The 15,988-nt window shown below is 40.5% G+C and overlaps 1 protein-coding gene across 1 annotated transcript in view; it reads right to left on the bottom strand.

The window, feature by feature from the left end:
- Positions 1-15,340, bottom strand: part of LOC120528198 — a 38,691-nt gene extending 23,351 nt beyond the window's left edge. Inside the window, exon 1 of the mRNA XM_039752283.1 lies at positions 15,218-15,340. The gene's annotated coding sequence lies outside the window, so the exon portion shown is untranslated. The remainder of the gene's footprint in view (positions 1-15,217) is intronic.
- Between the last annotated feature and the right edge of the window lie 648 nt (positions 15,341-15,988).

Below are 15,988 nucleotides of genomic sequence, written 5' to 3'. Positions count from 1 at the left end.
ATATATATATATATATATATATATATATATATATATATACACACATATCTACATTATATATATATATATATATATATATATATATATATATATATATATATATATATATATATATATATATATACTATAAAATACCCGGTTCAGAGAATGGAGAAGTAGTGTGTTAAAGAAGCAATGAAAAGAAAAGGAAACATTTTGAAAATAACGTAACATGATTGTCAATGTAATTGTTTTGTCACTGTTGTGAGTGATGAGTGTTGTTGTCATATATATATATATATATATATATATATATATATATATATATATATATTTACACACTCTCATAAACATATATATATACATATCTATACATATACACATATATACATACATATATATCTACATATATACACATACATATACACACACACATAAATCCATAAACATATATATACATATACATACATATCTACATATATACACACACAGCTATTTCAGTATCAGTGCAATCGCTGTTTGTTAAACGGATGACTCCCGCTCTTACGTGCAAGTCTGCGTGGATATTATGAATTATATTATTATATTATTATCGTATTTGTTCAAGTTCTATTTAAATTTTAAATAGAAGGAATTTTTATTTAGTCAACAGAAATATCTTTGGTAGGAATGGTAAAAACAGACAGGAATATTATTCGTGAATAAATCAACTCAAACCTTAAACAACTTATAATATTTTGCTCTCCATAAAATATATCCTGTCTAAATTACACAAGTTAGAAATAAAGTAAACGTTAAAAGAACAAACAATCAAATTTCTTTACTCTTATGTAATTTTATATAAAAAATAAACTTAGATTTTAAATATCCCAAAAGATTTTGCTCTCCATAAATATATCCTGTCAAAATTATACAAATTCAAATATGAACATGCTGCATAACAAAACCTGGAAATATAAATAAAATGTGTTCCTTTCAGCAATAACAAATCAAATCATTCAGTTGTCTTTGCTCATATGTCATTTTAGAGCTGGACGCCTGGCATCTTTTTTTGGCCACAGGTTCGTTTCTGTTTCTAGACGGACTTTTTTTGTTCTTCAAAGTCACCAAAGCGCCGTGCAAACTCAGTGCGCTCAGTTTATCAGCAAAGTGCGTATTTGGGAACACCGTAGTGACGACTTGGTTTAACATTACTTGGCAACAGGGAAAGTGGGGCAAGGTGCACTTGGTGCATTTGTGTCTCCATAAAAGCAGCTTCACTTGAAATCACTTTGTGATTGTGCACGGGTTAAAACGTCCGCTGAAGTGTCAGATTCTTATTTAATTATGCTGCTTTCTGTATCTTCTGCATTGCATTCAGGTTACCCTGATGTTTTATCTCATAGTGCCGTTTTAGATTAAATTCTGTAATTACAGCCACATTAGCTCCACAAATGAGACACACGGGTTCAGTAAACATATACTCAGCCTCCCATCGCTTTTTAAAGGCTCTATTTTCAGAATGAACTTTTCTCTCAGCATCGCGTGAGCTAGCTTCGCAATAACTTGTTCGGCAAGGCAGCTGAAGCGCTGCATTATGGGATCTGTAGTTTATTGTGTTACCAGCGCTTCATATACCCGGGCTTTAATAACAATAATACAGTATATAAAATGATCTCGGGCCGGATATAATTACACGCCGGGCGGATGTGGCCCGCGGCCCTTGAGTTTGACACATATGGACTAAATAGAACTTGAAAAGATATATTTTTTCAAATGTGATCGCGCAATTCAAATAGAGTTGACGCGCACTACAGCCTGCATCCTCCCCTCGCTGTTACTTTTTTACCGTTCATCTAATGAATACACTGAGTATGGCTTTACCAAAACAATCATTGATGGTGAATAAAGTATCCATTATTCGAGTATGTAGATCGGATATATATATATATATATACCCGCGTATCGCAGCGAGAAGTAGTGTGTTAAAAAGCTAGAAAAGAAAAGGGAACATTTTAAAAATAACGTAACATGACTGTCAATATACAGTATTTGTTTTGTGAGTGTTACTGAGTGTTGCTGTCATCAAGGATTTGATTATCATTATTTCTTTCAATCAGGTTCGTATTTGTAGGATGTGTTGTGTTCAAGTTACATTCCGTGTTTGTCAATCGTTGTAAAGATGACAGGTTTCATTCATCGATTCGTTTCTTACTGCATCAATAAACAGCTCGTCTTCTTCTTTATCTGAGACCTGACACACTGCATGCACGGGTTTTTTTTACACTGTCTTCCTTTAGCGGGACATTGACTTTTTCCACCGTGTGCTTTGTTTCCGCAGTAGCTGGATTTATGAATATGCTTGTATCAGACGCTTCATATTTTTTGCTGCCTTTTCAATTGTGTAATTCGGTTTTTGTTCAGCACTCTTTGGAACTGTTGCTTTTATCTGTGCACTGCGTCAGTTCACGTGAGCCACTCGGTGTACATGCATCGAAGGTTCCCAGCTGTGCTGGTGCCATCTCGTGCTATGTCCATGGCTGTATTTAATGTTACCTTAGTCCTGGCACTTAAAACTTTCTCGCAGTTTCGCTGAGTTTGTGTCAAACACCACCCTGACCATCTCATCTTCCTCTCCATAAGCACAGTCCTTCACCCGTGAATATTTAGTGGGAGTTTGCTATTGGATTGCCGCTGACGGACGGCCTTATATGGGCAGGCACTAAATTACAAACGCCAGCGCAGCCTGTCTATGAACTTAATTTAAAGTGTAGGTTTACATCGTGCTTTGTTTCCGAAGTAGCAGAACTCATGAACATGGTTGTATATGTCACTCGCTCGCTTCTTATTGTTTCGCTGCCTTCTCAATTATATAATGCATGTTTTCTTCAGCGCTTTTTGAGGTCTTCCTGGTTTTCTATGTACTGCGTGATTACGTGGGAGGCGTGATGATGTCACACGAAACTCCGCCCCACGTTCAAGCTCATCTCCATTACAGTAAATGGAGAAAAACAGCTTCCAGTTATGACCATTACGCGTAGAATTTCGATATAAAACCTGCCCAACTTTTGTAAGGAAGCTGTAAGGAATGAACCTGCCAAATTTCAGCCTTCCACCTACACGGAAGTTGGAGAATTAGTGATGTGTCAGTGAGTGAGTGAGTGAGTCAGTGAGGGCTTTGCCGTTTATTAGTATATATATATATATATATATATATATCACACATATATACATATACATATATATACACACACACATAGATATAAATACATATATACATGTATGTATGATTGAAAGAAATAATGATAATCAAATCCTTGATGACAGCAACACTCATAACAGTCACAAAACAATTACATTGACAATCGTGTTACGTTATTATTAAAATGTTCCCTTTTCTTTTTCATAACTTCTTTAACACACTACTTCTCCACTGCGAAGCACAGCTATTTTGAGAGATAGAGATAGAGATATATATATATATATATATATATATATATATATATATATATATATATATATATATAAGTACAGGCCAAAGGTTTGGACACACCTCCTCATTCAATGTGTTTCCTTTATTTTCATGACCATTTCCAGCACTCCATCACTCTCCTTCTTGGTCAAATAGCCCTTACACAGCCTGGAGGTGTGTTTGGGGTCATTGTCCTGTTGAAAAATAAATGATCGTCCAACTAACCTGACTTCTGCACAACACAACTGCTGGTCCCAACCCCATTGATAAAGCAAGAAATTCCACTAAATAACCCTGATAAGGCACACCTGCGAGGTGAAAACCATTTCAGGTGACTACTACCTGTTGAAGCTCATCGATAGAATGCCAAGAGAGCCATAGAAGGTCCATAACCCATCAGCAGGACCAGTATCTGCTCCTTTGGAAACAGCAGAACAGGATGAGCACTGCCAGAGCCCTACAAAATGACCTCCAGCAGGCCACTGGTGTGAATGTCCCTGACCAAACAACCAGAAAGACTTCATGAGGGTGACCCAAGGGCCCCATGTCCTCTAATGGGCCCTGAGCTCACTGTCCAGCAGCATGCAGCTCGATTGGCATTCGCCATAGAATACCAGAATTGGCAGATGCACCACTGGTGCCCTGTGCTTATATATAATATATATATATATATATATATATCTCCAAAACGTCAAATGTTACTCCTTAACAATCTCTAGGTGATGTCTGCTGAACAAACAAATATCACTAACTAAGCGGAGGCAGGGCTAGCACGCATGTGTGTGAGAGAGTGAGTGAGGAGAGCCACGAAGACCAAAAACATATCTATCATTCTAATCCTGCAGGTGTATTATACACTGCTCCAAAAAAAATAAAGGAACCCAATCATAACCTCATGCGGGCACGTGCACCTCCTATCTTGCCTTGTCAGCTCTGTTCTCCCAACCCCACCTGTGGCCACCAATCAGCCCTTTCAACCCGTGCTGCAGCCCTCCGTTCTCCTAACCCTGGTGTGCAAGTGAGTGAGTGAGGAGGGCCCCTAAGGGCTCATTTATACTTCACGCGACGCGACGCATGCTGCAGCGGACGCTCCTGCTACGCAAGCGTTGTAGTGTTTATACTTGCGCGCGTTCTTTACGTAAATCTGGAGGAGTCCACCAGGTGGCAGTGCGGTGAGAACAGGTTCGGCTTCTCTGTGTTGTGAATTGCCTAGAACACCTATTAAATTCCGATAACACCTTACCGCAATATCTCTGAAAAGGATGTTTATTGATTAAATCCATAAATCCAGGGATGTATGTGTCCATTCCAGGAAGCATTGGGCACGAGTGAGAAACAGTCCCTTGACGAGGCCTCAGCTCATCGCAAGGTGAATACAAGCACACACATAAACGTCATTTTAGCGACACCAAATCCCAAAATCTGCATATCTTTGGAAGGAAACCGGAGCACAGTGTGGAATACCAGCAACATAACTCCCTGCGAGACAGCAGTGCTATCGCTGTGTGTATGTGTGTATTTATTAACAGTATTCATTATTTAAACGAAATTATATGTAAAATGTAACATACACATTTTAATGCATTTCATCATGAAAGTGATATCAAGTATAAATCTAAAGATTCTAAATGTGCAGAGAGTTGGAATATCAGACATTTAATGTGTTCTGTTTGGCGATCTATTGCTGCTTTCCGCTCCTGAAGCAAAATGCCGACATACAGATGCATTCGTGGTGCTTTTATATTCAAGCGTCGCATATTCCCGATCGTAATGACACGATACATTTTAAAAGTCTCACATACCATCTTTTGTGCCGTCTATTTTTATTGTTTTACTTTACTTGCTGTCAGGTCCAAGAAGCTCGTAGCGATTAAAAACTGGGGTGATGCTTACAACCGTCTGCCTTAATGATAAAGTAAACTACGAGGTTAAAGTGGAAATTTCGAGATTAAAGCCCGAAATTTCCACTTTAATCTAAGGTACACGCGTTTCACCGTGTCCTTTATTTTTTTCTCAGTGGCTCAAATATAACACTATACATTATGTTGCTGTTGTTAAGTTGCAAAAATTAAAAAGTAAAAAAGACATATATAAATGACACGATACATTTTAAAAGTCTCACATACCATCTTTTGTGCTGTCTATTCTTTTTTTGCAACTTCACATCGGCAACATAATGTATAGCACTGTATTTGAGCCATTCATCAAACAGCAAAGCGCGCACATCGATCCCCGAAGGATCTCCATAGAGGTTTGCTGTCACATGTAGATAGTAAACAGAGACTCTGACGTCACGTTCCGACTTTTAGCGCGGTGCGTCCCCCGACTTTTTGTTGGTACTGCAACTGGCGCACGCGTCGTGTTAATTTCTGAGGACCTGCTCAGAGGACGCGTGAAATGAACGCTTAATGTGGCCGAGTTAAATTAAAGGGCGCACCGAATTACACGGTACACCGATAACTTCATAACACCCCAAAGCTCAGTCAGGAAAACTATCAAACAACCACGCTAACTGGATGCGAGTAATGACTATAGTTTAAAATAAATACACGAATAAGTGAGACAGCAATTCACCATGACGCTGCGCTGAAAAGTGGAGATGTATCAGCACCATACATCACCACAGGGCTACGACAGCAGTTTCAGAGTGCAAGTCACATCACAATTTACAATACCATACATTTTATTTTTGTATTGCCCGAAATCACACAAGGAGTGCCACAATCGGCTTGAAACAGGCCCTGCCTTTTGACGCTTTGACTCTCAAAGATAACAAGAAAAAAAAAAAAACTCCCAAATAATAACAAAAGATGGAAGGAACCTTGGGAAAGGCAATTCAGGTAGGTGGGCATGCAATGGGTGTCAAAAAAGTGGGGTCAATACAATACAACACAATTTATTTTTGTATAGCTCAAAACCACACAAGAAGTGCCGCAATGGGCTTTAACAGGCCCTGCCACTTGACAGCCCCCCAGCCTTGACTCTCTAAGAAGACAATAAAAAAACTCCCAAAAAAAACCCCAGTAGGGAAAAAATGGAAGAAACCTTGAGAAAGGCAGTTCAAAGAGAGACCCCTTTACAGGTAGGTTGGGCTTGCAGTGGGTGTCAAAAAGAAGGGGGTAAATACAATATGATACACAGAATAGAACAAATCCACAATACAGTATAAAAATAAAAAGTTTACAAGTACACAGCAGAATTTAACAGTAGATGATATCACATAATATGATTTGGATTTCTTTAGAGTCCTGAAGACCTCGGCCATCAAGCTGCCTCCCCCTATTGGCCATTTCACAGCCGAGACAGCCAATCCGATGAAAGGACCCATCTACCCCACGATTCCTGCGATCCTCCATCAGGGATGACTTTACCTTAGGCAGGCAAAATAACTTGGCATGTGGGCCGTGGCACCAAGTGCTACATTTGAGTACCAAGAAGAGAAACAGAATAGGTGAGGGTTAGTATCAAATTCTAACTATCATGTTACTTATGTTTTAGTGCTAAAGACTAACAACAGAGATGCAGTCTGCACAGTTAATCAGCAGCTCTAGTCAGGGTGTGCTAAACTGAAGTAGTGAGATTTGAAAGCTGAGACTGAAGGGGCATCTCTTATAACAACAGGCAGACCAGCCCACAGTTTAGGTGCCCTGTAACTAAAAGTTTGACCTCCCGCTGTTATTAATCCTTGGAATTATAAGCAGACCGGCATCTTGAGATCTTAACGTGTCCTCTGGTGTATAAGTCATGGTAAGTTCAGATAAGTAAGCCAGACCTCGGCCATTTAATGCTTAATATGTTAAAAGGAGGATTTTGAAATCTTCCCTAAACTTAACCGGGAGCCAGTGTAAGGATCTAAGAACTGGAGTTATGTTTTCGTATTTTCTTGTTCTTGTAATAATTCTTGCAGCAGCATATTGGATTAACTGGAGGCTGTATAAAGAACAGTTTGAACAGCCAGTGAACACCGCATTGCAGTAGTCAATCCTACTAGAGATAAATGCAGGAATTAATTTCTCAGAATCCTGTTTATTCAGAAAGAGCCTTCACTTCCCAACATTTGTAAGATGAAAAAAAAAAAAAAACATGATTTGGACAACTTTGTAATATGCGCTTTAAATGACATGCTAGAGTCAGAGAGAACTCCGAGATTGCGGGCTGATTCAGTAAAATTAATGGTCATTCCAACCGAGTTAAATGATGGCAAAATATTGTTGCGATCAGTGCCATTCCCTCCAACAATTAACATCTCTGTTTTATCGGTGTTTAAAGACAAATCGTTCTCATCCATCCTCTCCTTTAATTCACTAACACAACTAATTAAAGACAACATCGGAGAAACTTCATTTGATCTAAAGGAAAGGTAGAACTGGGTGTCATCTGCATTCGAGTGAAAATTAACATGATGCACAATACAATGCACAGAACACAGAAATCCACAATACAATACAATAGTAACAGTACAAGTGCAGAGCAAAATGTAAGAGTAAATGAGATCATATTATAGGATTCTGATTTGAATCCCCACATGTCTGGACCAGCAATTTGGTAATAAACGTTTATTCATTGTCACAAATCAAAAACTGACACACAAACCACACCAAACCCTAACTTTGATCAATTATCCTACTCTACAACCATAACCACCCCTAACCTTAACTTCCGTTCTATAACTGCTGCTGTGGACCTGCGGTGACATTTGGTGCTCTGGCTCTGCAGTTGGATATTAGGAGGAAAATATATAGTGTTATGGTAATCATATTCACCTTGTGCTTCACATGTGTGTACGTACTTTACACGTGAAAGGCTGTCCAAACTGTCAGCATGTGCCAAACTTTGATTGGGTGTTTACAACATAGAAGGAAAAAAAAAAAAGGTTATATATTTTTATTATATTTTGCTCAATCCCAACAAGATGAATTCAGATGTAGGAGGCATTATAATAAAAAGACATATCCTCTTGCCTTACACCTCACTTTTATAACAGTTGTTCACAGCATAGTGCTAAATTGGTATTACAGCCTGGGAAAGGAAGACTGAGCCAATGCCTCAGGCTATTAATAACTTTATGGATGGACATCTGGGACAACAATTTGGTTTACAGCTTGGGAAAGGAGGACATGGGGTAATATCAAAAAACTTTATTATCTGGGAAAAGATAGATTAAAGAGTTTGAACAAAATTCAACAATCATATTGACAGCCAGCCACTCAGATGCATGCAACAATCATGTGTTGTGAAACCACGGCATGAGATTTTATAATAAATATGCCTCATTTTGAAAGCAACGTCAGAAGGAGGAGAGAAACAGCGACGATGGAAGAGCGACATCAGAGAAGAAAACAAAGACACGTATGACCAGTTTTGATCCGATTGTCGGTTAACAGCATTTTCATGAACATCGATTGCTAAATCAAACGCCGCCCTGGGACATTCATCCTTGTCATCTGTAACTTTTTCTTAAGCTTTTTCTAAAGACTATATATACATCCAGACATTTCTGTCAGTCTTATTTTCTATTATTATTTGTTCCACTGGTATTATTATTCCTGTAATAAATACCATGCTGCTTTTAACTTTCTATGCTTTGCCTTTATGTCTAGAGTGACTGAAGTAATAAGTTAGATTTCTCTGAGCACCTAGTGCAGCTAGAGGTTTGCCATATGCTCCATGCTGCAAGGTTTATTAAGGCTGAGGGTGTGAGCTACACCCAACAGTAGGGAACAGGACATAAAGTAAGGCATTCTTGGATGATAAATGCCCTATAGACAAGGGTGCGGAGCCTTTGTATGTTTAAATGTATTCTTGTAGATCAAAAGTGATATTTAGGTCTGAGATATCAACACATCATACATTGTTTATGTTGATAATAAATAAGTCTCCTGAAGTGCTGAAAGAGAGTGGTAGGCTGCGTTATTCCTAAAGCACTTGTGTGGTTTAAAGTGCTAAAGGTTAATCAGCGTGTGTGTGTCATTCATGGGGCTCTGTTGAGTTTCTGTGTGCATGTGTATGTTAATCTTAAAAGTGCAACAGTAGACCAACCCGATAACAAACTTGACGAGTACACTTAGCCTTGAGGGAAAACAGGTGAAGGGTAAGTAGAGAGAAAAACTATGATACACCACTTCTGGACTTTTTTTCATTATTTCACTTTGGAGTTAGGTCTATAACATAATAATAATAATAATAATAATAATTCATTTAAATCTTAAAAACCTACTCTATGGACAGCAGAAGAATCACATTTTCAGGACTTCCCTTTAGTAGTGAAAAGGTGGTGGCACTTCTGTATCTTTTTAAATATTAATATGCTTTACTTGGGGATCAGAAGAATAAAGCACAGCACAAAACAAACCTGTTTTTAAGGGAACAAAACTAATTTTGGAAGGGATATCACATTTTCACAATTCCTCATCAACTGGTAAAATGCTACTCCTCCATTTTGTCAACAGTTTCTCTTTTAACATTTTCAATGACGATCTGTTAGTGTGCAAATGAAAAACTGAGTGAACATAACAAACAAGCGGTGATTCATTGCTATGGTTTACTCTCAGCTGTAAAAACTTTACCCTGTTTCATTTTCTGAATTTTTTTAGGTGCATTATTATTATTATTCTTTTCGGTACAAGAAATTTATTTTTTGAAGCACAGTTTATGAAATGCTAATGCCATTTATAAACCCCTGAAAAATTAACCAAGATGGTAGTGTAAAGTTATGTTGTCACTTAAGCATTAAATTAGAGAAGTAAATGTTCATTATATTAGAATGGGATTAGGAATATATGTTCATTAAATTGAAATGTGTTAGAAGAAGGTATTGTTTATATAGCTAAGCATTCGAGATCTGGGAGGATATGCGAGAGGAAATAAGATTGTTATTGCTTTGATTTGGTGTTAGCAGCTGCAGACAATACAGTGTGTATTTGAAACAGAAATCTGCCTCCATCCAGTTCTTTTTGTTGCCAAAAAGGATTCAATCCAGCTTAGAAGAGAAACCTTGTTACATCTGGTGACCAGCGGCGTGGCAATTCTTTTTTTTTTTTTCTGGAGGATGATTTGCACTGAGGACGGGTTTTTCTGAAAAACTGGTAAGAGGCAATATCATTTTTTCCTGTTCTGTTACCTGGCATGTATGTATCCTCCTTTGTGAATCTCTGTTTAAGACACCTTGTGCTCATTAAGATGTTGTGGTGTTATGGGTCCACAGCTCGCTGAGCAAAGGCCATTTAAATAAATAATCACCGCACTCGCGGCTTCATGAGGGGGCGTAGTAGTCGTAGCAAGCCGCGGGGTGATCTGTGGTGTGGGCTTTTCTCACCTAGTGCACAGGTAGGGGACTGCCCACATCCGTTATTGTTCCCGTGGTTAATGTGCTGCAGCTACTATGGCCCCTCGCTGTATAAAAGAAGCGCGAGTCGGTTGGGAGGAGAGAAAAAAAAAAAGGGAAAGGAAAAGAGGACGGAGGTTGCAGGGAGCGAGGAAGCAAGTCGGTGCGAGAGAGAGACACACAGAGCGTATGGGTGAGTGAGCAAACGAGAGCTCGTGGGCAGCTGCGAGGAAGCTGGGTGTTAGGCCGACACCCAGGCGTTGGAGTTGAAGTCGCTCCCGCTGAGCGATCAGGTAGCGGGAGTGACCAGGGAACGGCGACTGGCCGCAGAAGACCGGAAAGGCAGCGGGAGTTGCGAGGCTTGGAGCTGCAGTCCTTGGTATGGGCGTCCTGGAGACCAAGGAGTCCAAGTCTCTGGTCTGGGAAGAGTGCCCGACCGAAGCCAGGATCGGGAGGTCTCCAGACCGGTGTATGTGAGAGAGTCTCACCTGCTGCATAGTTCTATTGGGAGAAGCAGGTGAGACGTTAACAGAAAAGATGCACCGAGCTTGTTGTTGATTTTTAAAGACTGCTTCCGTAAGAACGTTTTAACCTCGATTTTAAAGGATCGTTTTTTTTTTTTTTGCTATTTTAACCTCCACGTTTTCTTTTATGGATTATTTAATTAACTTGGAATCACTGCACTTTATTGAACACTTTGTTTTTGATCGTCTTTTTAATAAAAGCACTTTGCACATCTTTACCATCCCCTTGCTCAGTTGTTATTGCCTCAACTGTCTAGCTCATCGGTGACATTACCAACGGTGTTGGGTTGAAGGGCTCCCAAGTAGCGATGGGAGCGTGGAGCCAAACCCGCATCATCACAGATGTCCATAGGAGTTGATTCAGCAAACCTGGGGGATATTTTAAGTGACTTCTGGAGAATGACCGAGGCTCAGCTACTGCACAGTTCCCATTTGTTCCCTATTACATTGCCCTCCCCCCCGTTTCTAAAAGTGATGGGTCTGAATCTTTTGCAAGGTGAGCTCGGCCGTTTGAAGTGGCTGTTGCAGCCCTGCACCCTTTGGCTGCTTCTAAGTTACAACCAGTGTTAGCAGCTCTACTTCCCACACATTTAACAGAAACAGCACTTTGGTATTGAGATAGTCTCCTCACAGCTTTACAAGAAGATTACACTGCAGTTTCATCTAAGCTGAAGGAAGTGTTTGGGTTTAAGCAATTCCTGCCTTTCTTTCAGACCTACATTAATGCTCGCCCATGAAAACCTAATGAAAGTTTAGAAGTTTATGGAGCTGAAATAACACGTCTTGTTCTTGAGGCGTTTCCAGATTATGACACTAATGCACAAAATGGTGAGAAATTTCATTGCTGGTTTCGACCCTATGTGTTGCAATCGAAAATAAACGAATGGGTTCCAAAAAATATTGAAGAGGCCCTTACTGTGGCTAGCCGTTGTGAGAGAGCCAGAGAATTACTAAATATGTCCTCTACCTCTGAATCTCAGCCAGCATATTCCTCCCCTAATACTAACTACCACTGCCGATCCATCCGTTTCCAAAAACAGCGACCACCATCTGTGGCGTGCTATGGAACATTGAAGGTGGATTCTTTACAAACACATCTAAACCAGCTACAGCAATCTAATCACCTGCTTGCCAGACAGCTAGGATTTACTTCTGAAGGACATCATCCTCCCCACTTGAAACCCACTCTTGTTACAAGAGAGAGTTTGGATGACTCTCATCAACATCCATTCCATCATTTACCTGACAGACAGCTCCAGCATTACTCTAGGAGTCCACAATGTTTCACAGTTATATACAGGATTATGATGATGAGAAATTTCCAATTAGTCCTTACTCTCGTTCTGTTTCACCAGAACATAAACGACGGCTGGAAGAGCGATACTATGGTAAACAATCAAGCTGTGGCAAGTACAGACACCGCAGTCCTAGCCCAATGATGAGAATGTGAATTTCCCCTTGGGATTAATAAAGTATCTAAGATATAGGGGAGTTAGTCCTACTATCCTAGCAAAACGTCTTAAAAACTTTGCAATGGGTTAAAATATTACATTGTTAACTTGTTGATGTATTGATGTCACATGTGATGAAGACCATGGAGCGGCTGCTGCTTCACCACCTGAGGCCACAGGTCCGTCACGCCCTCGACCCTCTGCAATTCGCATACCAGGAGAAGGTGGGAGCGGAGGATGCCATCATCTATATGCTACACCGATCCCTCTCCCACTTGGACAGAGGCAGTGGTGCTGTAAGAATTATGTTTCTGGACTTCTCTATCGCCTTCAACACCATCCAACCTCTGCTCCTTAGGGACAAGCTGACAGAGATGGGAGTAGATTTACACCTGGTGGCATGGATTGTGGACTATCTTACAGACAGACCTCAGTATGTGCGTCTTGGGAACTGCAGGTCTGACATTGTGGTCAGCAGCACAGGAGCGCCGCTGTGGACTGGACTTTCTCCGGTCCTGTTCAGCCAACATACATCAGACTTCCAATACAACTTGGAGTCCTGCCACGTGCAAAAGTTCGCGGACGACACTGCTATCGTGGGCTGCATCAGGAGTGGGCAGGCGGAGGAGTATAGGAACCAAATCAAGGACTTTGTTAAATGGTGCGACTCAAACCACTTACACCTGAATACCAGCAAAACCAAGGGACTGGTGGTGGATTTTAGGAGGCCCAGGCCCCTCATGGACCCCATGATAACCAGAGGTGACTGTGCAGAGAGTACAGACTGATAAATACCTGGGAGTGCAGCTGGATGATAAGTTGGACTGGACTGCCAATCCTGATGCTCTGTGCAAGAGAGGACAGAGCCGACTATACTTCACTAGAAGGCTGGCGTCCTTCAACATCTCCAATAAGATGCTGCAGATGTTCTATCAGACGGTTGTGGCGAGCGCCCTCGGTGTGCTGGGGAGGCAGCATAAAGAAGAAGGACGCCTCACACCTGAACAAACTGGTGAGGAAGGCAGGCTCTATTGTAGGCACGGAGTTGGACAGTCTGACATCTGTGGCAGACTCCCGTCAATCATGGAGAATCCACTGAACAGGATCATCTCCAGACAGACTGACAGACTGAGGAGATCATTCCTCCCCCACACTTTGACTCTTCAATTCCACCCCCTGGTAAACGTTAACATTATACAAAGTTATTGTCTGTTATACCTGCATTGTTATCACTCTTTATTTTAATATTGTTTTTTTTTATCAGTATGCTGCTGCTAGAGTATGTGAATTTCCCCTTGGGATTAATAAAGTATCTATTTTCTAAATTGTAGATTTACAAGGCTAGAAACGTGGATGTTTCTTTCCCGAGGGAGGGAGTAGTGTCAAGTTATGTTGTCACTTAAGCATTAAATTAGAGAAGTAAATGTTCATTATATTAGAATGGGAATAGGAATATCCCCACATTTAGATTTGCAATGTTCATTTCCTTGTTCATTATAATGAAGGTAGTGTTTATGAAGTCCCATTCGAGATATGTGAGGATATGTGAGAGGAAGTAAGATTGCTATTGCTTTGCTTTGGCCTGACCATGTGCTGGCAGCGGCAGAGAATACAGCGTGTATTTGAAATAGAAATCTGCCTCCATCCAGTTCTCTTTGTTCCCAAAAAGGATTCCATCCATCTTACAAGAGAAACCTTCCTAGAGTAGTATTTTAGAGGTGAAGCGACTTGCAGTCTTAAAGAAGAACATTTTAGCACGAAGGGTTTGACTCCGCCGACAGATTCTTCCCGACGTTTGTTACTTAAACTTGATGCATTCAATAAGCAGAGGGGTTTCTGCTGCAGAGTTAGTAATAAGTCGCTTAATTGACGTGTGTATAAAGAATGTATTTATTTATCCTACAGGGTCAGTTGTACAATTTTTATTTGGTATAAGATGTGCACCGACTGCTGTGATACTTTTGAGATGTAATGCGCCCGCGAATGAACATAAAGCCTCTTGTATCCATTATATGTGACTTTATGTCGCTTTAACGTTTGCGGGGTTTTCATTCAATGAAAAGACAACCGTCGCCAGTTTTAAAGGACATTGCTTTGCGCATTGACGTGACCGTGGAATTCTTAACTAACAGGTTGCATCTCTTATTGTAAAAAACAAACCAGCAAGTGTTCATGTATACTGAACGAAACCCGAGGTGCCCCCCTTTACAGGTTAGTTTTAAAGTTCCTCTTTCTCTCTGCTGGGAACTCGCTATTCGAGTATTGCGAACTGATGCTTTTAAAAGCTCTACACACTCACATAAAGCACCAAGGATGTCGGATTTTCACTTCACTGCCACCAAAACACTCTAAACACGGACCGTTAGCTGGACAGACTTGAGCTCCCAACTCCGTGTCGGTCACCGTTTAAAAATCTAGAAGCCCGTAACGCAATGCCCGCAGATTCAAATACGTACTCGCATCGCAGGTCCGACTCGGTCTTACTTACTGTTTTCTCTTTTGCCTGTTTTATATCCTGAATGAAGTTCAAACTCCGAACACGCGGGACAACTGAGCAGAGGGCGTGCGCGAAGATATATAAAGCAAGGCGCGTCAAAATCCCGTCATCAGCATGCGACAACGGACACGTGATCTAGCCGACTTCGCACGTGGGCCTTCCTGATTTGATATTTTTTCAATGAGACGGAATTATTCGGTTACTTCTTCCTTCTTCTTTCGGTAACTCCCGTTAGGGATTGCCACAGCGGATTATCTTTTTCCATATTCTCCTGTCCTCTGCGTCTTGTTATGTTACACCCATCACCTGCATGTCCTCTTTCTCCATATAATATTCAAAATTCCTACACTCTGTTTACCTTCCTCCTGTCTCCTGACGCGTCTCCTCCTCTTCTTCGGCCAACTTCCGCCAGCACCCGGTTAGCTAACAGTACTGGTGGCAGTCGTTGTTAACCCGGGACTTGGATTGGTGGATGATCCACAGCCAATGTCGAACGTAACCAAGTGCAATACGATCAACGATATGGAGGAGAGGCGAGGGGGATCGATAAATAAGACCAAGTAGTCCGAGATCCGCTTTATTTCATTGAAAATTCCTATTTAATAGTCGAGAAGTCTTTCAGTTTGTAACCTACATGTAATAATAAAAGTACATTTTTATAGCACACCTAATAACAATCATTTTAGGTGACTCAAAGGGGAAAAAATCATAAATCAAAGTTATTTGGTTAAAGTATATTCAAATATACATATTGCAATGCTC

The sequence above is a fragment of the Polypterus senegalus genome, chromosome 4 (assembly GCF_016835505.1).
Source record: "Polypterus senegalus isolate Bchr_013 chromosome 4, ASM1683550v1, whole genome shotgun sequence".
Taxonomy (NCBI): Eukaryota; Metazoa; Chordata; class Cladistia; order Polypteriformes; family Polypteridae; genus Polypterus; species Polypterus senegalus.
Note: the sequence above shows the minus strand (reverse complement) of the source record. Positions and strands in the feature narration are given on the sequence as shown.